Genomic DNA, 25,109 nt, shown 5'->3' with positions numbered 1-25,109 from the left:
TGGAAAATCTGGATGACTCGACCACGGCGGGTATAATCCAGTTTCTAATGCTATTCTGAGTATCTGGGGAGGGCTTTCACGCACTCTCTCCTGCTTTCCCCTTTCCCACTCTTCTTAATTTTGTAGGGAAACAATCATCCTGAATCTGTTATCTTGGATTGTCCTGGAAATGAACATTCTCATTATTCTAACGTGATGCAATCAAGTAAGAAACTTTAATCAAACTGGAAAATGACCCAGCTCAGCTGTCTGTCTAACACCCTAGGGAGCCACGGAGGGAATAATAAAATCCATGAGCTCCGAGACCCCACGAGCAGTCGTCACCTCAGCTCCTGAGGTAAGAAAGCAGGGCTGCCGTGCCCATCGTACAGACAAGGATACCGCAGATCACAACAGCTGGGACGCCAGCCTAAAATCTCACAGGGAACATACAGGGGACACAACCGGCGAAACCCACACCTGGTCCTCTCCTCCCACCTTTGGTTTCTCGGGTAAATATCACCAGAGGCTAATCATCAACTCCACTGACTACAGCCCAGGAGGCAAGTCCTATGAGAGAAAGGGTCCGAGACGGGGAGCTACGTGCCCTTTTGCCTCCAGCCTGTGGGGATGGCTCCTCCTTCTGCCAGAAATGTTCCTCTTCCCTCTCCTTCCAAGCGCCTCCCACCCACTCGTTAGCCCAACTGCCGCCTCCTCAGAGAGCACTGCCCACCTCCCAGGGTTGGGCGTGTCCCCATCAAGGCCCTTCCGCTGTGTCCCACCCCTCTCCTGGCCCCCACGGGCCCTCGCTCTCCAGGAACTGAGTGCCTGGGTACAGAGGAAGGGGCACCTCCGCCCTCTGCTGTGTCACGACAAGACGGCGATGCCTGAGCATGTTCTGAGAGCCCGAGCGAAGCTGAAGACGGGTGAGTGGTGGGCGTGGCGTGCCGGGCACAGAGGCGGAAGCAGGCTGCAAGCTGAGCGTCTGTAAGGAGTCGTGTTAAGCAGGGTGAATAAGCACTGATACAAGGCCTGCGCCGGGACGTTCCTCAGTATAGAACGCTTCCTCCATGTGCAAACACAGGCCAGGTCCTTGTTATCCTGGTTTCATCACGCCCTCACAAGCTCATCAGTACGCTGCACCACGCCGGTGCCGGTGAGAGCTTTCTGGCCTGGTGTGCGCTGGGGGCTCCACTGGCTGCTTTAACCGGAGCCCAGGAACAGAGCAGCCCCTCCCACGGCTGACCTATTAGACCAGGCGGCGATCTGCAGTCTTCCCAAGGACAGCTGAGAGCTGGCCCTCACTGCTAGAGAACCCCGGGAATAGCAAGGGAGCCTGAGAGGAGTGGGCTGTCCTGAGCCGGACCCCTGCCGTCCTGACAGCTTCTCCACAGGCACGACCTCACGGGTCTACGTGGCGTCTCTGTGCTTCTACAGACGAGGCTCAGTGAGGGTGCCCCCTTCCCAGAGTCACGCGGCTCATCGGGGCGGCAGCCGTGCTCAAGGCTCAGGACGCGCCTCTGCCCTGTGCTGGGCACCCACCCACGCTCGAGGCGGACGGCCCTCGCCGTGCCCGGCCCCCTTAATCTGGTGGTTCCTGCTTGACTCCCACCTGCTCTGCCACTCTTCCAGAATGTCCCATTCGCTCCCCTGGGGCTTACGTGATCCCTCTTCACGCTCGGAGACAGAAGTCAGGGTCCACGCGAAACCCAATGCCATACGATCATGGCAAATTGTAACTGCCTAGTTCTCTCTCTGGTCTCAAATTCCTCCTCTCCCTTTCTGTAGTCCTAATTTTCCATCCAGGTATTATACACATTTATGGCGAGAAGAAAAGAGGGACTAGCTGAAAAAGGAACAGAGAGACTTTCATATTCAAGAAGGAAAAAAATCCAGCAAAAACAAGCAACAGCAAAAAAATGTGGCATCCCTACCTCTTAAGATTTAATAGCTTTAAATATGAGAACTGCTAATAAAGTAGAAGGTTTTTCTCATCTTGCGGATAGAAATTTAGAAGCGAAACTTTTGATAAAATGTCATTGCCAAATACGGGTCAAGACATCTGAGTCTAAAACCTGGGCCTCCCAGGGCTGGGCAGACTTGGGGCAGCTGCCCGCCCTCCTGCTGAGTCCGAATGCCCCTCCCCCTGCCAAATCCCACTGCGCTGGACTGCCCAGATTCTGGGCAGCCCTAACGTTCTCCATGGCTCATGTACAGCATCTGGACACAAGCAGTCAACATAAATTCTCATTTTGTTGAAAATAAATTGGCTATGGCTTCTGAAAAACTCAGCACTAAATTAAGTGAACCTCAGTCTTCTTTCCAAAGGTCAGAAGTTACATCATCATGGCTCCTTAGACAAATAAAGCTGCGATGCTCTTTAAAATTTTATCTTCGTTGCACAGAAACAATGAGAGTGACCTCTTCATAAAACTGGAAAGAATTCTCTTTACTGAGACAGGTCCCCACTGTTTAACTTGGAATTGTCAGTGACAGGTACTGAGACCTATAAACAGGAATCAAACAGTTGCTTTCTGACCAAACTAAGTCCTCTTTATTAAATGAAGTGAGCAGTAATGAACATCAGTGTCGACTGGAAATCCATCTGTGAAGGGCTCTAACATGGCTCAGCATAAAAAAATCAGGGGTGAAGAATGTTTCCCAATGAACAGGAGAATAAAAGGTAGCATAATTTGGTCCTGCAATGGTTTGGTGATAAGACAATCTTAGTTTTGACAAGTGAAAACTTTAAACTGACATTTGCTATCATTTCACCCAGTTTCTGATTATTTATTTCAAGACTGTCATCAAACCAAGAAGCTGGGAGCAGCTGGGCCCCATTCTCGTACCTGTCAGTTCCATCTGAATTGCTTTTGCAGCATTTCATTTCGTGCACCTCAAATGTCTATTAACCAAAGACGTGTCCTATTTCCCAAGGATAAACTAGAAACCCAACATATGGCAAAGGGGAAAAATTCTAAAAATTTCTTCATTTATGTGTACAACACTTACAATATTAATAATATGCAAGAAAACATGTTAGGCTGACCATGCCTCAACTCCATCACAAGGGGTCAAGGGAAGCCCCCTCCCTCAATAGATCAAGAATGGGCTCCCCTCACTGGCACCAGGGCCACGTCTCCCCAGGCCTTCTGTCTGTCCTCTGCGTTCTACCCCATATCAGGGGTTGAAGGAAGTCCAAACGTTCAGCATGATTCCTGGCTTTCCTGGAGGTCCTCGATCCCATCAACCAGAGTCAAGAAATAGGCCCGGCACTGGACGGAAACACGGGGGGTCAAGGAGCAAACGGCAGCACTGGGACCAAGTCCACATCTCCCCAGGCCATCGACAGGCATTCAAGGAGGACAAAAACTCCGAGTTCCCAGATCACCCTGTCTCCACAAACGGGATTAAGAAGGAACTCCTGACACGAATCTGTCCCACATCCCTTCAACCTCTTCAAGCCTCTCCACGAATTTCTAGTTTAAAGTCACTGGAACTAATCTCATTAGGCCCTTTGCTTGTATTTGTTTAGCTCAGGGAACTCTAGACCACTCGTTACTCTTTATATCCAGTACTTGTAAAGTTCTGCCCACCCCCGTCTGTCCTCATCTCCATCCCGACCGTGCCCTCTGGAATTCCTTCATGGCTCATCGTGGGCAAAACACCTTACATATTCTCAGCCTCCTCTTTGGACATCCTCTTACCTTCTTCCTCAATGGAAACCTGCTTCTCCTCTAATGACAGCTCTTATCTGGCAGCCCTGCCCTCTTCTTTATGCCCCACAGCCCACGTACCACTGGGAGCACAGGAAGGGTGAGTATTCTCTTCGCTACCACCGCCCCCCCACAGACACACCACTGCCACTTCTAGACCAGGATGTTCCACGCCTCCGTACAAACACCCAGCTCTGAACCTCCCGATGGTATCGCTGTCCTAAGTCCTGGTGCTTTCCATATGCAGGCAGACAATCCTTCAAACAAGCTGGTCTCTCGAGTCCCTGGACCTCTCTTGTCCACTGATCCTGTCTCTAGTCTCCTTTAGCCACCAACTCCCAGGTCACATCCTAGATCTCGTCATATTGATAACTTCAATCTTCCCCCACCTCGCTCCAATTTCCTATGTTCCACTCTGACTACAAGTTCCTCTCTCTAGTCTCACTCCCTCCCTCAAAAGGATTACGCCGACCATCCTTTCCAATACACTACAATCATCCCCACTACTGTTCTTAAAATTTGCATCCCTTGTCAAGGTAACCAATGAACTCCAAGTTGCTAAATTCAGTGGTCAATTCTCAGGCCTGTCATGTGACTGGTCAGTAGATGTGATATAGCTGATCACACATAGCAGACGCCACCTGAGGGACTGCATCCTGGGCTGGGGACTACCAAGCGCCAGGGTCCTACGGAGGCACATTCTTGGTCCATCCGGGACCAGGAAGGCAGCGCAGCTGGAGCAGAGGGGATGAGGGGGAGGCAGGGGTGAGTCATGCAGGGTCACGCAGGCCACTGAAAGGCTTTGGTTTCTTGTAAGGCTTTTGGTTTCTTTATCCTGAGTAAGATGGGACGTTACTGGACGTTTCCATGGCTCCAGGGAGAAACGATGTTGCCATTTCCTGAGATGGGGAAGACTGAGGCAGACAGCGCTCAGGGCGGGAAGCCATCAGGAGTTTGGCCTGGGAGAGGCCAGGTTTGACGGGCCTCTCAGACCTCCCAGAGGAGTCCACTGGGAGGCAGCTGGGAAGAGAAACTGAGAGGTCAGGGGAGAGGTCTGAACTGGAAACATGAATCTGCAGTCATCACCATATAAACGGTACTCCAAACCATGAGGCAGGATGCGATCCCTTAGGGAATACGTGCAAAGGGACAGAGAGCTCGGATCCCGGATTAAAGGTGCACTTAGTTTTGAATCTGTTCTTCCATTTGGAAGCAGTGTGATCTTGGACAGGCAGCTGTCTTTTTGAGTTGCAGCTTCTACAAGTGTCTGAAACGTAAAAGGTGCTCAATAAAAATAGTGACAGGAATGAGTGCATGAAGTGTGTGCTGCCCAGGAGGTGAGGACCGCAGCGGCGCCTCCGTGACGGGGCGACAGTGAGTGAGCAACGACTCAGTGGGCTCGCTCACACAGCGCCTCTCGCTGGCCGGCCACTTCCTCCGCACAGAATAAATGGCGGCGATTATTCTTAGCCCTGGTGTTGTAATTAAGTTTGCAAAGCCTCATCTCAGATGTAACAATTACTTTGTCAAATAAAGAGATTTTAAACGTTGATGTAGGTCTGGCCAGAGAATCAGAGACGCGCGGTTTGCCACTTACGGTGGATCCTCCACCTCTACTGTGAAAAACTTCTCAACCTGACCTCACTATAAAGTGCAGGAACTTACTGGTACTTGCCTGATCAAAGGGGAGAAATCGGCCTTGAGAAGTCATGTGATCCATCCTCCGGGCTTCAGGCCAAACTGTCTCAACCATCTGAGAGAATGATTCCCTCGCGCTTTCAAAGACTTCAGAAATAGAGTCTGAATAACCTGTCACAGTAACACACGTGGACAGGCCTACCAGAAAGTTCCATGTTTAACCTTAATCTCTCATGAGACACTCAGAATCCTTTTTCTCTTATTCTGTTCTCCTCAGAGCTCGAGAGTACCACCTCCTGTGAGAGACCACTCAGGAAGACCGATCACACAGAGCAGTTAGAAGCACGTGCCTCGGCAGCGACTGGCAAACCTAACTTAGAGGACCTGCGTCAACTACTAGGATCCGGTGGTGGGCAGAGGCATGCAAACGAGAGCTAACATGACACTAATAATAGATACTATCACATAGTATCTATTAGATGTTATCAAATGCCTAGTAGGAACCTTGTATTGGGCTAGGTACTCCACACAAATCCTTTCATATTTAAAACAAACTCGCAATCTGGTATCATCTCTATTTTATAAATTTAGGTTAAAAACAACATTTTCCCACCATTTAAGAGAGAAACTCTCACTTCTTACACTCTTTTGAGAAGGATGCTCTTGGTAGGAATTTATGAAGTTCAGATATCACCTTGTTTCAACATCTGTTCAGCAGATATTTCTGGAACACCTACCATGTGCTGGGCACTGGGGCTGCAGCAGTGAACAGGATCCGGTCTTTGTGATAAAACACGTTTGGTCTAGTGTGCAAGTCAGACAACCGTAAATAGGCCAGTGGAGCACTGTGATCCCGAGAAGCCCAGAGTTCTGGAGGAACTCGGGGGGGGGGGGAGGTGCCTGAACCAGTTTTGGGGTCTAAACTGCCACCTAAGAGAAGAGCCAGACGATAAGGAAGAGAAAAGCATCCCAAGCAGAACAACAACGCTCGGTTCGCCTCGGTGACGGGAAAGCAGTGACTGGCCACAGTGCCGGGGAGTCAGGATGCAAGGCTAGTTTCTCCCACTCCCAGGTGACTTTCACCACTGTCTAACTTAACTACCAATCACTACACTCGCCAAATAGTAAGAAATATGTTCGGGTGCTTTTTCGAAAAGCCATGCAATTCAGGGAGACAAAAAGAGATGATGAAGTGAGATATCCCACAGTCAAAAGAAAAAGCCAGAGAACTGTCTGGGTGCTGGACTCGCTCTCCTGGTTACGTGGGTGTACACTCTGGAAACATTCACTCAGCTATGTACATGCTTCAGATAAGTGTGAATTTATGCTCTTTGCTGTATGTACATTATATTTCAGAAAACGGAAAACAAATCTAAAAGAAGAACGCTAACATACATGTTAAAAGGGAAGGATCAATGTGCAGTTGTTGCCTATTTAGTGTGCACTTTCCCTTTCTTTCTTACCAAAAGACTCCTTGTAAGACTGAGGGTGAAGTGCTAGTGATAACATATCAATCCAAAAAACTCTGTTTCTCATCCATTTCTGCAGATGAGGCCACCAACGAGATAGGAGTGAGCTTCAGCAAGTGAAGCTTCCAGGAAACTTCCTAACAGAAGGCTGACCCGCCCAGGAGGTATGGCTTTCCTCTTCCTCCTTCTTCCTGCCTGAACCCCAGCTTGGTGGCTGGAGCCATGACAGCCACCCTGAGACCGAGGTGAGCCTAAGGACACAAGGCAAGGGTGAGGATAGTGAAAACAAAGGGAGAGGCCTGGGTTCTTAGTAACTATAAAGAGTTCTCCCATTAGTCTGTAGCCGCTAACATTCTTGCACGAGAGACTAAACCTCTAATTCGTTTGAATTTATGGTTAATTCAGAGTTTATCCCAGTCCTAAAAGGTGGTACAAGAATTCTGAAATGAGGGATGTTGAGTATCTGTATTTTTTTGCTGCAGCGATATCCAGTTATGCTTATTTTAACAGCACTCTGTAAGCTACTCTCCTCTAGCTGTAGCAGTCTGTTGTGCTATTTCTTTCTATCAAAAGTTGCCTAAAAGATTGCAGATGGTTCTATACAATTTTAAAAAACTATGAATTTTGATTACATTCCAAGAAAAATGAAAGAGTAAAAGGAAAAGAGTTTTGTCTACAAGTCTCTTCAGTTCACTCTGTGCCTTTTTCTTCTTCCCGCACACCTGAGGCAGGCACGCAAAGAGGCTTCAGTGATACTCAGGGTGTGTGTTTCACAGCAACACGTACCGAGGCTGTGATGTGATGTGTATGCAATGCTAAATTTACTCTATATACTCATATTCACTTTTCAGCAGGTTTCTCGTCTTATTATAATCACTTTGGAAGACAATATAGAATTAATAGTTAAGAATCAGGCTCTGGAGTCAAGCAAACACATATCGTCAGAATCTAGGCTCCAGCATGTACTCTGTGTGTAAGCTTGGGCAACGTTTACTCAATTTTCTCATCTGTAAAACAGGTTTAAAAATAAATCTTTCATAAGAGTGTTGTGAGGTTTAAATAAGATAATGTGTTACACACATATACTAAGCTCTTATTCACGGACAGCTGTTACCAATATTATTGAAGTAGAGGTTCTTTCTAAATGAGTAATATTTTTCCCAGAGTCTTACTTGGATGTTATACAATCTATTTCTGCTTATTTGCTAGAGTGAGGAATGTACTTTTAGTGATACAAGTCTAACAAAAATACCAACAATAACTAATAATTTCCTTCTATTTGCACAGTTCTCTGCAATTTCATAATTGTAACTTTCAGGAAAGTAAGTGCTATTTCGTCCATTCACTTTATTAATTAAACACAAGGGTCCACTGGGTTCACTGGTGGCTGGCTCCAGGTCACACACTGAATGACCGAGCTGCGATTCGAGGTTAGGCCTGTCTTTGACTCAAGCTTCAGTATTTCTACTATAGCTGTTACTTTCAACAATGATTTAGTTTCTCTGAAACACCAACATTTAGAACTAAAATTTCTTATGAAAAAACCAGAAAGGAACAGACTTATTTTTTATAACACTTTTCTGGCAAAAGATAATTTAAAAATTTACCAGTAACATATATCATCCCCAGACATCCCAAGAAATTTTATTGAGAATTCTTTGCATGAAGTATCAAAACTGCAAATTGGAACATGACAGAACATGACTGTCACCACAGACTGCAGGGCAAGTCTTGAGAGTGGGAAGGGGGTCAGGGATGAGTCATCATTCAGAAGGAGGCTGGGAAGGCTGCTGAGAAATAATCTCTAAACAATGAAATATGTACCTACAAGTTTAAAAAAGATAAAAAGATTTTTGGACAGAGAACAAAATGGACGTTGGGTTCACTGGCCTATTTATTAGTACTTCTCTCTGTCAGTACCCAAGTCCAACTACAGTGAGTGCCAAGGCACGTCAGCTTTCAATACTGGATTCTTTGGCTCTTTGAATAGCACTCGAAAACAGCCCATCAACACTTTATAAGCAGTTTACAGTATTTCATGGGATCATCTGTTAATGAGATTCATTCGTGGCATCTTGAATTTGTTTTTGCAGTCAACTCCTCCATCTGCTATATTGAGGTATCCTTTCTGGGAGATTTCTGATCGATCGGTTAGTTAGATTTCGAATAGTTAGATTTGAAAGCCATTGTCTATTACTCTTTAAGGATATTTGACTGTGATCTACACTATTTATGTATGTGAAATACATATATGAGTGTGGAAGGAACCCATTTGACTTTGTAGGGGACGGTCAGCACCCTTGTTTCAGTGTTTCTGGAGACCCTGGTAGCACACTAACTTGCATCAATTTGCATATCAAATTATTCAGTTTCACTCTTCAAATAAGCAGAGTTAAAACAATTTAAACTATATTACCTATAGCAACTGTATTTAAATTCAAATTCAACACTAGGAAATTCAGATAGGAATACCTACTTTGTTTTAAAATTACTGATGTGAAGTAAAATTCTACCTCCCCATATTTATTCAACAAATATTTATTAAGCTTTTTCTATGTTTCAAGCACTGGGCTAGGAACCGAGGGTTATGACAGTAAAGAAATTTAAAGAAGACAGACATTGATCAGAGAATTACTTCAATATAAAATTGCAGTTATGAAGGGAAGTTGGTTGGTATTATGACAGCACATAATCATAACACATTTGGGGGAAAAGTCATTCTGGCTACAGTATGAAGAAATGATAGGAAACGGCTTGCAAGTGGCGACGGGGCAGGCTGCAAGCAGGCTACTGGTGCTCCAGGAGTTAAGGGGGCGTCGGGTGGGGCCCCATGGCGGTGGTGGAGGGTACGGAGAGCAGCCTGGTCTGTAAGGACAAACTGGCTTAGGACACTCCCGAGCCTGCTGTCAGGCTCACCCTCCTTAGGCAACCCAGACTAAGGCTACGGCCTGCGTGAGGGACTGGCTAGTACCAGCACACGCCAAGTCAGTTCCCTTCATAGGACCGTTCCACGTTGTGTGTTCCCTTCTCCTCCTCCTGTTTCGCCTACTAAAACGTTCATGTACTATTAGCGACAGTTACGTGGATAACTACGAAACGATAACTCACTCACACTGAAAGCCTTGTAGGAAGTTATGTTTTAAAAGTTTTCTTATGGTTTCATCTATGTTATTGCAGCCACCACGACTTTATTCATTTTTATTGCTGAGTAGCATTCCCTTATATGAATACGTCACAGCTTATTCCTCTGTGGAAGGGCATCTGGGCTGTTTCCAGCTTTTGGCGGTTACAAATAAAGCTACGCTGAACGCTGTTACATAAAGCTTTTCCTGGATTCATAGTCTCATTTCTCCAGGATAAAATTATTAGGAGTGGAATTACTGGTTTACAGGGTAGATATATGTTTAACTTTTTTAGAGAAACTGCCAAATTTTCCACAGTTGTGGCATTTCATGCATGTATGAGAGTTCTAGTTGCCCTATAACTATGCCAACGTTTGGTGCTGTCATCGACAATTTTGTTTCAGCCATTCTAGTGGGAGGGCAGCGTGTTCTGATGAGGTTCAACTTGCATTTGCGCTTCCTTAGTGACCAGTAATTTTGAGCACTTCTGCATATTCTTCTTGGCCATTTGAATATATATACTTTTGTATGTTTCTTACTGAGCTGTACAGTTTCTTTATATACTTTACATAAAAATCATTTGTCAGATATGTGTGTGTGTGTGTGTGTGTGTGTGTGTGTGTTGCAAATATATTTTCCCTGGCTGTGGCTTATCTATACATTTTTTCATGATGTCCTCTGATTACGCGATGTTTTAAGGTGTTTTTTTTTTTTTTTGAGGTGTTTTAACTTTTAATGAAGTTAAATTTGTAAATTTTTTTCTTCTATGATTTGTGTCTTTTTCAATATGTTCTTCTTGGAGCTTTATAAATTTAACTTTTAACCTGAAGTCATGAACCATCTAAATTGTGTGAGGGTGGTGTGTGTGTTTGGCGGGGGGGCAATCAAAGCTAACCTCACCTACACATATATCTAATTGTTACAGCATTACTTATTGAAGAGACCATTCTTCACCCACTGAATTGCTCTGAAGCCCTTGAAAGCATTTAAGTGTGAGTCCATTTGTGGATATTCATTGACCTGTGATCTATCCTTTCATAGTACTGCAGTGTGTTGATTACTGTGGTTTTATAAATCTGGAAGTCAGTATAGTATTCCAAATTTGTTCTTCATTATCAAGGTTGTTTTGGCTATTCCAGGCCCTCTGAAGTTCCACATATTTTAGAACCATCTTGTCATTTTGCACCAAAAAAAAAAAAAAAAAAGTGAGAGAGAGAGAAGCCTGCATGGGTCTTGATTAGAATTGTACTGAATTTACAGATAATTTCAGGGAGCATTGATATCTTTATGAATATTGAGTCTTCCAATTAAAAGACATTGGGTATTCTCCATTTAGTTTGGTCTTCACTACTTTCTATAAGCAACTTTTTTTTTTTTTTAAATTTATTTATTTTTGGCTGTGTTGGGTCTTCGTTGCTGCGCACGGGCTTTCTCTAGCTGTGGCAAGTGGGGGCTACTCTTCGTTGCGGTGTGCGGGCTTCTCATTGCGGTGGCTTCTCTTTTTGTGGAGCACGGGCTCTAGGCATGTGGGCTTCAGTAGTTGTGGCTTGCAGGCTGTAGAGTGCAGGCTCAGTAGTTGTGGCTTGCGGGCTGTAGAGTGCAGGCTCAGTAGTTGTGGCGCACGGGCTTAGCTGCTCCGCGGCATGTGGGATCTTCCCGGACCAGGGCTCGAACCCGTGTCCCCTGCATTGGCAGGCAGATTCTTAACCACTGCGCCACCAGGGAAGCCCGCAATGTTTTATTAATAGTTGTCAGTATAGAGGTCTTGAACATTTTGGTTAAAATTATCCTTGGGCTTCCCTGGTGGCACAGTGGTTGAGAATCTGCCTGCCATGCAGGGCACACGGGTTCGAGCCCTGGTCTGGGAAGATCCCACATGCCGCGTAACAACTAGGCCCGTGAGCCACAATTACTGAGCCTGTGCTCCACAACAAGAGAGGCCGCGATAGTGAGAGGCCCACGCACCGCGATGAAGAGTGGCCCCCACTTGCTGCAACTGGAGAAAGCCCTCGCACAGAAACGAAGACCCAACACAGCCATTAAAAAAAAAAAAAAAAAAAAAAAGTTAAAATTATCCTTAAGGATCCTCATGCACCACTGGTGGGAATTTAAAATGGTAGAACTACTTCGAAAAACAGTTTTGGCAGTTTCTTAAAAAGTTAAACATACAATTAATATTTGACTGAGCCATTCCACTCCTAAATATCTATCTAAGGGAAGCTAAAACACAAGTCTACATGAAGATCTGCACATAAATGTTCAAAGCAGCACTATTCACAATAGCCAAGCAGTGAAAAAAACCCCAGTATCCATCACCTAGTTAACGTATAAACAGAACGTGGTAGACCCATAAATGGAAAACCATTCGGTAATAAAAAGGAATGAAATACTGATAAAAGCTATAATGTGGATGAACCTCAAAAACATAATGCTAAGTGAAAATACCTGATGTAAAAGATCATATATTTTGATTACATTTATATTTCTTTTTCCTTTGGTTGCTCTCAATCTTTTCTCTTTGTTTTATAGCAACTGGTATATGTTATACCTTGGTGTGTTTTTATTCATATTTATCCTGCTTAGGGTTCTCTGCACTTCGTGGATCTGTGTAGTGGTGTTTTTTGTTAATTTTAGAAATGTTCGTCGTTATTTCTTCAAGTACTTCTATCCTACACTTTCTCTCTTCTCATTCTGCAATGCCAATAACATGTTAAACTGTTTTACCTCATCTTGCAGATCTCACATGCAATGTTCCTTTTACCCTTCATCTTTTTTTTTTTCTCTTTGCATGTTTGGATACTTTTTATTAATTTGTCTTCGAGTTCTCTTACTATTTCCTCTATGGTGTACAATCTGTTAATAAGCCCACTGAAATAATTATTCATCTCTGACATTGTAATTTTTCAATTCTAGCATTTCCACTTGGCTCTTTTTTAAGAGTTCTCTTGGCTAGATTCTTATTTGTTCACTCATGCTGTCCACCTTTCGCACAATATGCTTTAGCATACTGAACGTACCAATTTTAAGACCCTGTCTGACAATTCTAATAGCTGGGCTGTTTCTCTTGACTAACTATTTTTTCTCTTGACTCTGGGTTATATTTTCTTATTGCATAATTTTTATTCATAATTGAATGCTGGATGTTTATGAAAAAGAAGAGAGAGAGAGAGAGTTAGATAAATAAGATTTACATCTGTAAAGGACATCTCTTTTCTTCTGTCCGGCTGTTGGTTGCCTATTAATTTTCTATTTCTGCTGTCACAGATGACCACAAACGTAGCAACTTAAGCAGCACACACTTTATAATGCTATAGTTCTATAGGACAGAAGTTGCACACAGGTCTTCCTGGGTTAAATCAAGGTACTGGCGGGCCCACATTCCCTTCTGGAGGCTCTAGGGGAGAATCTGTTTTCTTACCCCTCTTGGCTTCTGAAGGCGGCCCACATTCTTCGGCTTATGGCCCTCATCCTTCATCTTCAAAGTCAGCAACACTGCATCTTTCTGTACCTTTCTTCCACAGCCACCTCTTCCTCTGACACTTCTGCCTTCCTCCCACCTTCATTTTTAAAGACCCTTGTGATTACAATGGGCCCGCTCCAAAAAGAACCTGAAGGTTCTTAACTTAATCATACCTGCAAATCCCTTCTGCCATGTAAGAGAACATATCCACAGGTTTGGAAGATTAGGCTATGGATATTTTTGAGAGCCATTATTCTGCCTACCAAAGTTGCTACAGGCCAAGATATCAGCATGTACAGGCCACAGTCTTCTCCTGTAACTTCACAGTTTTAAGTTTGCAAGCTCCTTTAATCATACTGGGATTAATTTTAGATAGGAAAAAGTTATGACAACACATTCCTGAAATGCTAAAACATTTTCTTCCAAATTGTTCAGAAATACCTTACTCCAAAGGGAAATCTCAAGTTTTCTGTTAGGAGAAGTTGAAATTACAAATTCAAATGGAAGAAAATTATAACTTCAAGCATTTCAGAATACACGAGACACACTCCCATCTGAGGGCTTTTGCACAGACCACTGCTCCCACAGATATACCCTTAGGCAAACTCTTTTACCTCCTTCAAGTCTTAAATCATCTTCTCAGAAGGCTGAAAACGACTGCCATATTTAAACATGACCACCACTAGAACTTAAGCTCTACAGGGGCACATTCTTTATCCCCTTTTGTTCACTGGTACTTAGCAAGCACCTAGGATGGTTGCTGGCACACAGTAGGTACTCAATAGTTTGCTGAATGAATGAATGGAAGACATGCCAATGATTTATTTATTGGGGAAACAAATATTTACTTAGCAATTATCTGCTAGGCACTCTGAAAAGTGCTTTATATATAATATCTCATTTACATAGTACTTACTAGTCAAGAAGAGTAGTTCTCAACCTTGGTTGCTCATAAAAATTAACTGTAGAGTTTAAAAATTTTCAGATAGCTGTGCTATCCAAAGACTCAGATTAAAAACAATAAATAGGAGATTGGCTTGGGCACCTACTTTTTTTTTTTTTTTTTTAACGCTGTATAAGTGACTCTTCCATACAGCCCAAGTTGAAGGAGGGCTACCTGCATTTTCACATTAGACATTCAATGGTATCAGACTTCTTTTTAGAACAGATGCAGGATTCTTGAATGTTATCAATTTAAGTGAAAAACACAGACAGGTCACTTCTCTGATTGGCACTACACTAGGTACTGGGGATAAAAGGATAAATACAAGAGGGTTTCTGCCACTGAGGGCCTCTCTGTATAAAAAGGAGAGAGATTCTCAAGTCCAGCAGGTACTAGTGGCCAACAGAGGCAAGCATACAGTATTGTGGAAACACAGAAGACTGGCTGAGTACTTAGTAAACATGGGAGGGGATGTGAGGGGCAGAGAGAACATCACGGAAGCTTGTGGGATGAGGTAACTACCGAGTCAAGGAACCTTTGCTCTGCTGCAAGCAATCTGGCAAGCACTAAAATGTAAAGAAAAGCAAATTATCCTGTTTGCACCATTGTGGAAAAGTCTAAAAAACACTGCGTGTGATTTTTATAGACATGTGCCGAGTAACTGCAATGTCTTTAAAAGGTGTAAACGAAGAAAACGATTGAAGGAGCCAGGAAGAATCTAACGAGATTAAATTTACTCTCATATTTATGCCTTGAGATCTACTTTGTGTGTAACTGAGCAAATTATAAATGAGTCATGACTGACCAATTCAATATAAGGTTAGACTGTATGAGTGGGTGAATTGACGTGAGGTTAGAGAAAGATCAGGGCCAGATCAACACAGGCCCTGCTACTGTAATGGCTTCTAATAGAAGGGAGAGTCCTGTTATTAATCCTTTGATCTGCACTATTTAAAAGTGAACTGCTAGCACTCACCATCTGTTATACTCGGTAGGATTACAAACTGCAAAGGCTGAGCACCAACCACCCTCCCCTTCAGCAATTCCCTTGTTTTTCAATTTGCCATATACGCTTTCCATCCCTCTGTAATCACATTTTCCTTGATCATAAATGTCAAATAATCCAAGGGGCAACCACTGTCCTGGAGAACCACAAAAAGACACCCACCCCCCGCCCGGAGTTGTGTAACGTGTGGAATGTAACACACTATCTTTCCAAAATTCAAAAATTCTACATCTGAGACACTTACAGCCCCAAGGCTTTTAGATAAAATGTTACAGAATTTTAATGATAGCTAATGATAGCATATACAAAGTGCCAGGTGCTTTCCACATATTGACTATTAACTCATTTAGCATGACAACAACCTAAGAGGGGGTTACTATTATCATCATCCCCACTTTACAGATGAGCAACCTGAAGCACAGGCAGAGTAACTTGACCGCAGCTGCACTGTCAGCAAGTGGCAGAGCTGTGATGTGAACCCAGGCCTTCCCGCCCTTCACTCTCCTTTAACCAAGTCTGGATTCGGCTTTAAGTGAGGTGCTGTTTTATCTACATTACTTTGGCCAAGCTGATATGCATAGGTTGTTTTTTTTCCCCCGTATCTAAAGTGCCATATTACTTTCCCTGAACTTTGCCAGAAACTGCTTATTCTTTTTAAAGAGGTCTTAAATATATTTACACTGTCAAACACTCGTTATATACTAAGTTCAGGCACTTATTGTGCAAATATTGGGTCAAAGGTTACAAACACTTTCAAGGGTCTTGATGGACACTTGTAAATTACTTTCCAAAAGAGCACATCCCTTCATGATGTCAAATAAAAGGGAAAAACACCATCCACATCATGTGCGAATTATTTCTGCTTCTAGAGTTGTGAGTCCAGTAAATGAGGTTTGATTAGATTCTGAGAAATTCAAGCACACTGACGTTCTCTACTATAAATCATTCTTCACAAGTAACTTCAAGCTTTGACCTCAAGTCTGTGCTTCCAAACATCTTGGAACTCTAAACAATCTAAATTAAATGAAGCCTTCAATAAGTTTTTACTTCACAAATGGGGAATCAAAATGGCACGTATAATTTTATGCAGGTTGTTTCTTTGTTGAGATTTTATTGACTGGAGTCTTTCTCAGGAAAAGACTGTACAGGTTGCTAGATGGGATAACTAAACTGATAAGAACAGGTTACATAGAGAGGCAGTACAGCACAGGGCTTAGACTGCCCGCGTTCAATGCCAGCCCCAGCATTTACTCTCCAGTAACCTTAGGGAAATTCCATAATCTTTGTGCCTCAATTTCCTCATCTATAAAATGGGATGATAATTATAGTAACCTACTTATAAGGCTGTAAAATGCTTAGAAGAGCGTGCGGCACCCAGTATGTTATCTTTGCAAGTTTACTGAACTTCTACTATGTACATTACATCTGCTATCTCATTTAATCACAATCTCACAAGTCAAATATTCTTGCCATCATTTGAAGACTCGAAGAAGTAACCTGGCCAAACTAATACAGGTAAGGAAGCGACGCAGCTGGGATTCAAATCCAGGTTTGTGTGGTTTCACAGCCCACAAGTCTTTTTAACTAAATCATGTGACTAACTGTAAGAGTCAAGAATCATACAAAAGTTCTATCATTTTCTTTCACTAAAAAGAGGGCAGAATTCGTCAGGAAAATTATTCTAAAACTAATAAAAATGCGTTTCAAGAATGTATGAAACATGGGGAAAGAAAACACGGGAGATTCACCAAGTAGATCCTTATCTAACAGAACTTAAAATTCTATAGTGAAGATTTTAAACTGGTGGTGTGATAACCAACAAACCCACTTTTTAGAAAGCCTGTCGCACAATCTACAATTTGGTGAGGAGCCTCGTCTCCGGGAACGCTCACTCTACTCCCCGCAGCATCTGTCACCGCCATGAGCGGGTGATCGTAAGCACCACTGTCGTCGTCTTGATGCTATGAAGCAGATGGCAGTGCTAAACCCAAACGATGTAGTACATCTCCCCGGTGGACGCCGCTTTCACAGACTCCCATGACTCCACACTCCTCAGTGATCAATCTCACGTGTTCTCAAGAACATGAACGAGTGAACTGACAGTGGCAACTGATTTACTGCCATTAGCACGCCTTTGCCCTGCTGCTGTTTCATCCACTTGTGGAGATCATGTCTGAAGATTCCACGTGGCCACTTCAGGCATTCTGGTATTCTCTGTATTTGTAGGGACTTCCCCCCCACCCCCATCTTAGTTGCTTTCAGGTTAAGCAAAAGAACTTGATCTTAAAGAGAACTGGATATGAGGCCTGACTGCTACTTATTAGCTATGTGACTTTGGTCGAGCTCAAACTCTCTGAGCCTTAGCTTCCTTATCTGTAAAACTAAAAACTGATAATCTTACAGATGTTTTTGGGAATTAAATAAAATGATAGGCATGAGAGCATTTAATATAGTAACTAACACTTGATAAGCACTCAATAGATATCTCACTCCTTCAAAATTTGTTAATGAATCTTGAAAAAAAAAAGTGCTGAAGGCAGTGTTTGCCCAACTTCAGCCCTTCATGGACCACTTTCGGGACTTTTCCCATCCATGTCCACCACTCATCCTGTTAGTGACTTCATATTACTCTCTATATTGATTTTATTTTAACTTAAACTTACTGTAATTTATTTATAGCAATACTATTCATAAAATCATGTGCTTGATATGGTAATTACACTTTTCCAGTAACTTTAAAATCTAATTGTTAAAACTGTAAAAAAAAGTCTGCCATGTACCACCTGAAATCATGCTGTGAAACATCAGTGATAGGTGTATGACTCTTTGAGAAGCACAACAACAGTAGAAAGAAAATGGACTGAGATGAGTAAGGTCACTAAGTGTGTAACTCAGACCACTTACTAAACCTCCCTCTGTGTCTCAGTTTTCTCAAGAAAAAAATGGGGATGAGAATATCCACCTTTTAAAGTTAAAACTAAGACCAGAGGGGATAATACATGCTCGTGTGCACACGTGCTCAAACATACACACAGAGACATGTGCACACACACACACTTATCTTGATACAACCAATGCTGCAGTAGATGTGGTCAATGCATAGTAATTATTATTAACAGCAATACTTATACATGTTAAAACTTTGGCCCTTGGGCTTTTCCCTCCCTTTTCCCTTTTAGGTTGTAGCTTCATTTTCACTATAGCCATCTCTCCTTGTTTTTTCTTACCATATGGCCCTTGACTGAGAATTTAGATATTTACAGTTTTACAGTATAATCTGGGTTGGTGTCTCTGTTATTTGGTCAATGTCTATATAATACTGTGTTAGAAGTATCTGTCTGTCAATAGCTATACGGCTTAGTTTGTGCTAAGAGACTCCTTCAGTACTTGTGCTGCAAGTAGCCAAAAACCCAGGCTAGGTAAAAGTATATTTCACAAAAATTTTGCAAGGCATGGTTAATCCAGGCCAAACCATTACTGCTTTTAAAAATCCAAAACAGCCAACCCTGATACAACACAGAAATAGCTTCCAAAAGACAGTTTTACTGATGTTTAAATGTTACATCCTAAACTAAACAACAGGTCATCATTTCCAAAGTGAAAATTCCAAACTATATTCAGACCTCTACAAGTCAGCTTTTGAGAAGACATTACTGCACATACAATGCTAAAGCTGCCAACAGAAGCAACAGCAAACTAGACAGCTGGGCACATGGTAACACTAATTTTTGTCTCATTGCCTTCCTTGGAATTGGCATCTGAAAACACACCAAGAGTATTCGTAGCTTCTGACAGCTTCCATTACTCTGCCTATTTGGATAAAGGGGCTGAGGTGTTGTTTTGTCACAAAAACAAGTCAATGATTTTATATTTAAACTTTTTTTCTGAGCTGGATAATGGTTTTTAGAGTCAGACAAAAACCTAAGCTTCAGTACTCTTCAGCAGCGTACTCTTGGGAAAGTTGCTAAACATCATATCTTCAACTTCTGTACATGGAAAAGCTTAGCACGTAGGACCACTGTGAAAACTGGAGATAATGTATAGAAAGGACGCAGATGGCTGAGTGCTAGACTTAACAGGCTCTCCAAAACTAGCAGCTATTATTTCTAATTCCCTTTTCCAGTATTTCTAAGTGTTTTCAGGAAAATCATAGAGATTCTGGAGGATGAAAGGAAATAGGTACTCGAAAGTACCGTCAAGCCACGAAGTGCTATGGGAAATTAGCAGGTCAACATTAAACCCGCCAGAAAATAAACTTTTTATTACAGAGTCATCCACTTATGCTCAGGGGGTTATTAGTACTTTTTGGAAACCCTTTTTGTTCTACCTTCTTTATGATTGATCATCAGGGGAATCAAATATCTCCTTGGAGAATTTACAATTATTCAGAAACACAGATTAAAATATTGTGAAATTTGAATAAAAGTTGTACATAAGGTACAAAAACATAGTGAAATGATTATTACAGTCAAGATAATTAACAGACTTTCTCACAGTTACCATTTTCTTGTGTGATGAGAGCACCTGAAATTTACTCTTAGCAAATTTCCAGAACTCAATACTGTATTATTAAGTATAGTCATCATGCTATACAATTGCGACTGTTATTAGGATTATAAATAAGATATCAAATGAGAACTAATTCCACTTAGTTTAGAATGAAACAGATACATTTACAAAGGGTTTCCAGGAGTCAGATTATGATTTCTGTGAAGGCTCTAGTCATGTCAGGGCAGGTGCAGGTCCCTGAGGGCTGAGGCCATTCATCACCTGCTCTTTTTTAATTCACCACAGCTACTCCAGAGCGGTGTGTCCATAGGAATTAATCAGTAACTATTTCTGAGCCAATGTATATCAGAATAACTCCAGTATTGTAAAGAATAGTTCACATTTCTCTTCACAGTAATAGATGACAGCTTGTTACTCACTAAATGTGTGAAGTTAGATAAACAATGCTTTTACATTTTGTTTTACGCTATGGAGGCCATCACAAACATCGATGGGGAAACGTAGCTGAACTATGCTGAATTTTCTATTTTCTATGTAGGGACTCTCACTTGTACTCTAATTTTCCTTTTGGGTATTTGAAAATTAGGAGAAAAAATTCCTAATTTGTAAGACCTCCGGAGAGAAATTTTTTCTGCAACAAAACAGTGTTGTAAAATGATTATGGTGCGTGAAGTGTAGAAGTCATAGCTGAGAGAGGCCTTTCACACACAGGTGACGACGCTGGTGGCAGCCGTGGCCCCCGTCTCGGTCTACCCTGTTTCCAAGTGCCCACCCTTGGAAAGGCTATGGCTGCTCACCCGCTCAGGCCGGTGTATGGCTGACATCCATACGGAGCATCCGCAGGTGCCCTCTCGCCCTTCTCATTCTCCCTGGTCCTTGCAGATTTACCAGCACCTGCTTCTCGCGGCCATCCCGGTGCAAAATGGGATGCAGAAGAAATTCAGAGCTGCGGGCGAGGGCGGGCACTGGGGCACCCTCAGTGCTACGCTAACCACCTGGTGGAATGCGGAACTACGCCGGGGAAGGTCTCATTTAGTCCCTCAGAGAAGATGCTGGGCAGCCTGCCTACCTCCACGCGGTTCACTAGGGCTGTGGGCTTTCCTGTCTCGTTCACCCTTCAGGTCAATCCTCCAAAGAAAAAACCAAGTTACACATTTTACAAATGGAGGCTTAGAGAGGTGAAATAACTTGCCCACAGTCACATAACCAGAAAGCGCTGAAGTGGGACCTAAACCCAGCTCCGTCAGACTCTTACACCGTGGCCTGGGTCTGCAGACGTTTCTGATAACACATCTGCATCAGAAAGAAATGGTTTTTGAGCTTGTAACTGAAACTATTTATGGGTAACATGTGTGCTATAGTAGTAGTAACGTGCGGTGCCCTGACCCTGAGACACAGCTCCTCTGCGCTGGTGCCAGAGACACCGCCGTCTTTTAACTCTGCGCTGTCCAAGGGAAATTTGTAACTTCGAGTTTTCTAGTAGTCACGTTTAAACAAAAAGTAAAAAGAAACAGGTGATGTTGATGTTGATCGTGTCTTTATTTTGCATGCTTTATTTACTCCACACCGTCTTTGGAATCGGGTATGTGCCTGACACCCCCAACACATCCCCCTTTGGACTAGACACCTTTCAAGCGTTCAACAGGCACGTGTGCTGAAGGCTGCCAGGGTGGACAGTGCGGTCCTAATAACTTCTGCTCTGTGCTCTTTCCACTACGTCTTGACGTGTCAAAGAACATTTTCAGAACAGCTTGTAATCTAAAAGGAGACCAAGTAAAGAATTCTGCAGTAATGCTGAACTATATAACTACAGCACAGACTGTACTTTCAAATTCTGAATTGAGAGAATTATTGAAGTTTGAAATAAATTTTATAGAACCTAGAGTGTAAAAACCAAGAAATTTTAGACCCCAGAATATCAAGTGTTACATGGTATTATCTGTTAGTGGGTACTAGGTTGTTTGCTCCTTGAAAGTAGTGGCCGTGAATGTTCTTGGCTGAAAGGATCTCATGTAAAATTGGAAAAACTAAGTTCTTAATTTCATTCGTCTTAGCCCGCAACATTAATATGCAGGATAAATGAAATTCTTAGGTTTGATTAAGGCATTCCACAGTCTGATAAGGCAACAGTTCCAGTTCAGATGAAAGCATGATTCCTAAGGGATTTAAACGCATCACAAAATATCAGATTTTTGAATACTGTATATGGAAAATATTAATTGGAACCAGTTTCAGTAACTGAAATCAAAACCATGACAAAAGGAGAGCTGAAAGGCAATGGAAGTACAAACGAGGATGCTTGGGGCCAATGTGGATCTACCACTGCTCAGCCTCGTGAGTTTGGATAAGCGATTTAACCTCTCTGAACCTGTATGCAAGGGAGTGACATGTTTAGACTTGAATTTTGCAATAGTTCAGGGCATGCTGAGAGGGGAAAGAGAATCTATGTGAAGCCCATGGTATAGTACACCAAGCACACAGCCAACATTCACTATTGAAGATGATAGTGATGGTGATTTCCTGGTCAACACCCACTACTCAATCCTGGGGATGATTTCAAAATCTGCTCTCCTAACTGGTTTATACTAAATTTCTAATTATGAGATACATGGTGTTGTACTTAAACCAATGCTATAATATGTGCATGTTATGGGCTGAACTGTGTTTCCCCCCAAATCATATGTTGAAGCCCTGACCCCCAGCACCTTATAATGTGTATTTGGAGACAATCAATCATCTTTAAAGAGGTGATTAAGTTAAAATGGGGCCTTTTGTGGGCCCTAGTCCAATCTGACTGCTGTCATAACAAGGAAGGAAATTTGGACACAAAGAGAAAGCAGGGATGCACGCGCACAGAGGACACAGTGAGAGGGCGGCCAGCTGCAAGTCAAGGAGAGGGGCCTCAGAAGAAACCAGATCTGCCAACGCCTTGATCTTGGACCTCCAGCCTCTGTAACCTTGAGAAAACAAATTTCTGTTGCTTTAAATACAGTCTGTGGTATTTTGTTACGGTAACTCTAGCAAACTAATACAGCACCTGGAACCATTCTTCACGCTGCTCCATAATATAGCTGCTTCATTGTGATTTACAGTAGACGGTGAAGAGGAAGACAGACAGACAGACAGACCAAGGTGCTCAGTCGGGCCCCTTCGCTTGTAAGTTGCATGATCTTAGGCAAGTTACCTAATTTTTGTAAACCAGTTTTTCTTCTTTAAAAGGACTGATGCTTATTTCACAGGTTATGAGGATTAAATGAATATTAAGAATAACCGACCAACAGTGACTTCTGCACTTGCCAACGTGTGGAATTCTCGTACAGTTCTCTGTAACTCCTTCAGGTAGCACTGAAAAGATCACTTCCGGGCAGGTGGGCTGGCTGTCATGAAAGGTGTTTCTCTTACGTGAGTCTTCCTGACATTTAAAGGGCTTATAATTCGGAAAGTGCCAGCCTCCTAATGGGTCTCTGCCTCCAGGCTCGCCATCTGCCAATCTGGCCTCTCTACTGCCTTCTGATTCATTTCTCCGAATCCAGGTGTGAACACACCACTCCCTTGCCTGTACCTCGTCGCTGGCTCCCCGCTGCTGCCCACGGTCCGGAGCCTGCACCCTGAGACTGCGGAGGATGCGGTCACTCCCTCTCCTGCCTCATCTGTCCCGTGCACCACGCCCTCCAGCTCAGGCAGCACTTCTTGTGTCAGGCTCTGTGCCTTGCTCTGGCTTTGGGAAATGTCCTTCCCTGTTTGTACCCTGGTGACCCCTACTTCCCCTTCACTTTCTCAGTGGAGTGTCCCCAGTGTTCCCAACCAGACTTGAGCACTGTCTTTTTATGGAAATACTGTGTTTTTCCTCAGACTCTCATGTGATTACCATATTACATTGCTTTTAAATATTTGTATTTCATTCTAGCCTGTGAACTTCCCAAGGAGAGGGTCTCTGTCTCAACAATCTTTGTAATCCAACATCGAGCACAGTGCCTACATTTAATACACGTAGTGGACATTTAATAAATGTTGGCTGGATGAATAAATGACCAAAGGAACGAATGCTTGTGATCAATCATACTAATATGTTATCACCGCTTAAAGTGGGAAGACTACAAGCTTTCAAAGTCTGGTTCACGTTCTGGGTTAGTTATTTACTTCTCTGAGCCTCAGTTTCATCATCTGTAAAACAGGCACATTAACTCCTGCTGTTGCCGTTCAGATTAAATGAGATGTGTGAGTCTTTAAAGGATTGCACTCCATGTGTGAGTTCCGGCTAATTACTTAATCTTATGCTCTGTGCTCCTTCCCTTCATCTGTATAACGGGAACAGCCCCACATACTTCGTGACATTGCCGGGACACCTATACAAGGTGAGACACGTAAAGTCCTGTCTAGCGTCCACTGTGTGCCAGTCACCCCCGGGCGTGCCAAAACCCGCAAGGACGCAAACACCATGCACAAGGCTTCCCGTAAAGAAGACCAGTTGGGGGTCAAAGTTTAAAGGCTACTTAATTGTTAGAAATTATATAAGTAAAAAATCTGGCATGAACAAAAAGAGACAAAATTATATCCCTGTCAACCTCAGTACCAGGGTGCCTGTCTGTTCAAAGCTTGCCTGGCCCCGTATGAGTTCAAAAGTGAATTTATGCTTCATCGAAATAACCATGTAGTCCATACTTATTTATGCTCATAAAGCCAGTATTTTGGTTTGCGTATGTCTGTCTTTGTCTACCACTTAGAATTTTAAACATAAAGCAAGAGGTTTCTAGGCATTTAGGAAAACATTCTGAACAGAACACGGATTTCATATATCAATGGACATCAAGGTCTACTATCAGAAGACGTAACTATGAAGCTGTGTTTCCCTCTAATAACACTCATTTCTAAGTCAACACTTCTTTAGAAAATGAATTAGAACTCACTCATTTTTCACAAATAGGAATTTGAAGTTGTTAGAAAACAGGAGCACTGCTGCTAAGAAACAGAAATGATCTATGAACACTGAAAAAAACTTTTGTCACTTCCATCCCCAGGCACTGACTTGAAGAGCCACAGACTTGGTAGACACTGTTCTTCCTTAGAATATACTGAATGCTTAAGTTAAATTTTTAGAGCAAATAAAATTTCAAATTTTATTTTCCAAGACTCATTGCTTTAGCACTACAGTAAAGTTGAGAGCAGTACATGCTATTCGGTAGGACAGATAGTGCTTCTCCAGTTAAAACAAACAAAAACAAAGCAGGCCGAGTCAAATCACCATCACTGGCCAATCATCATCCTGC

General features: G+C 42.8%; 1 protein-coding gene and 1 long non-coding RNA gene across 5 annotated transcripts in view; one reads left to right on the top strand and one right to left on the bottom strand.

The window, feature by feature from the left end:
* KHDRBS3 (KH RNA binding domain containing, signal transduction associated 3) overlaps positions 1-25,109 on the bottom strand; it is a 166,715-nt gene that overhangs the window by 13,308 nt on the left and 128,298 nt on the right. The gene's annotated exons all lie outside the window — the stretch shown is intronic.
* Positions 766-24,862, top strand: LOC309646983. The gene is made up of 3 exons (XR_014255708.1): positions 766-905; positions 5,611-6,966; positions 20,725-24,862. It is a non-coding gene; the product is annotated as an uncharacterized lncRNA (long non-coding RNA).

The sequence above is a fragment of the Balaenoptera physalus genome, assembly GCF_965194825.1.
Source record: "Balaenoptera physalus genome assembly, chromosome: 17".
Lineage (NCBI taxonomy): Eukaryota > Metazoa > Chordata > Mammalia > Artiodactyla > Balaenopteridae > Balaenoptera > Balaenoptera physalus.
The sequence above is the reverse complement of the archived record's forward strand: the minus strand, read 5'-3'. Positions and strand labels throughout refer to the sequence as shown.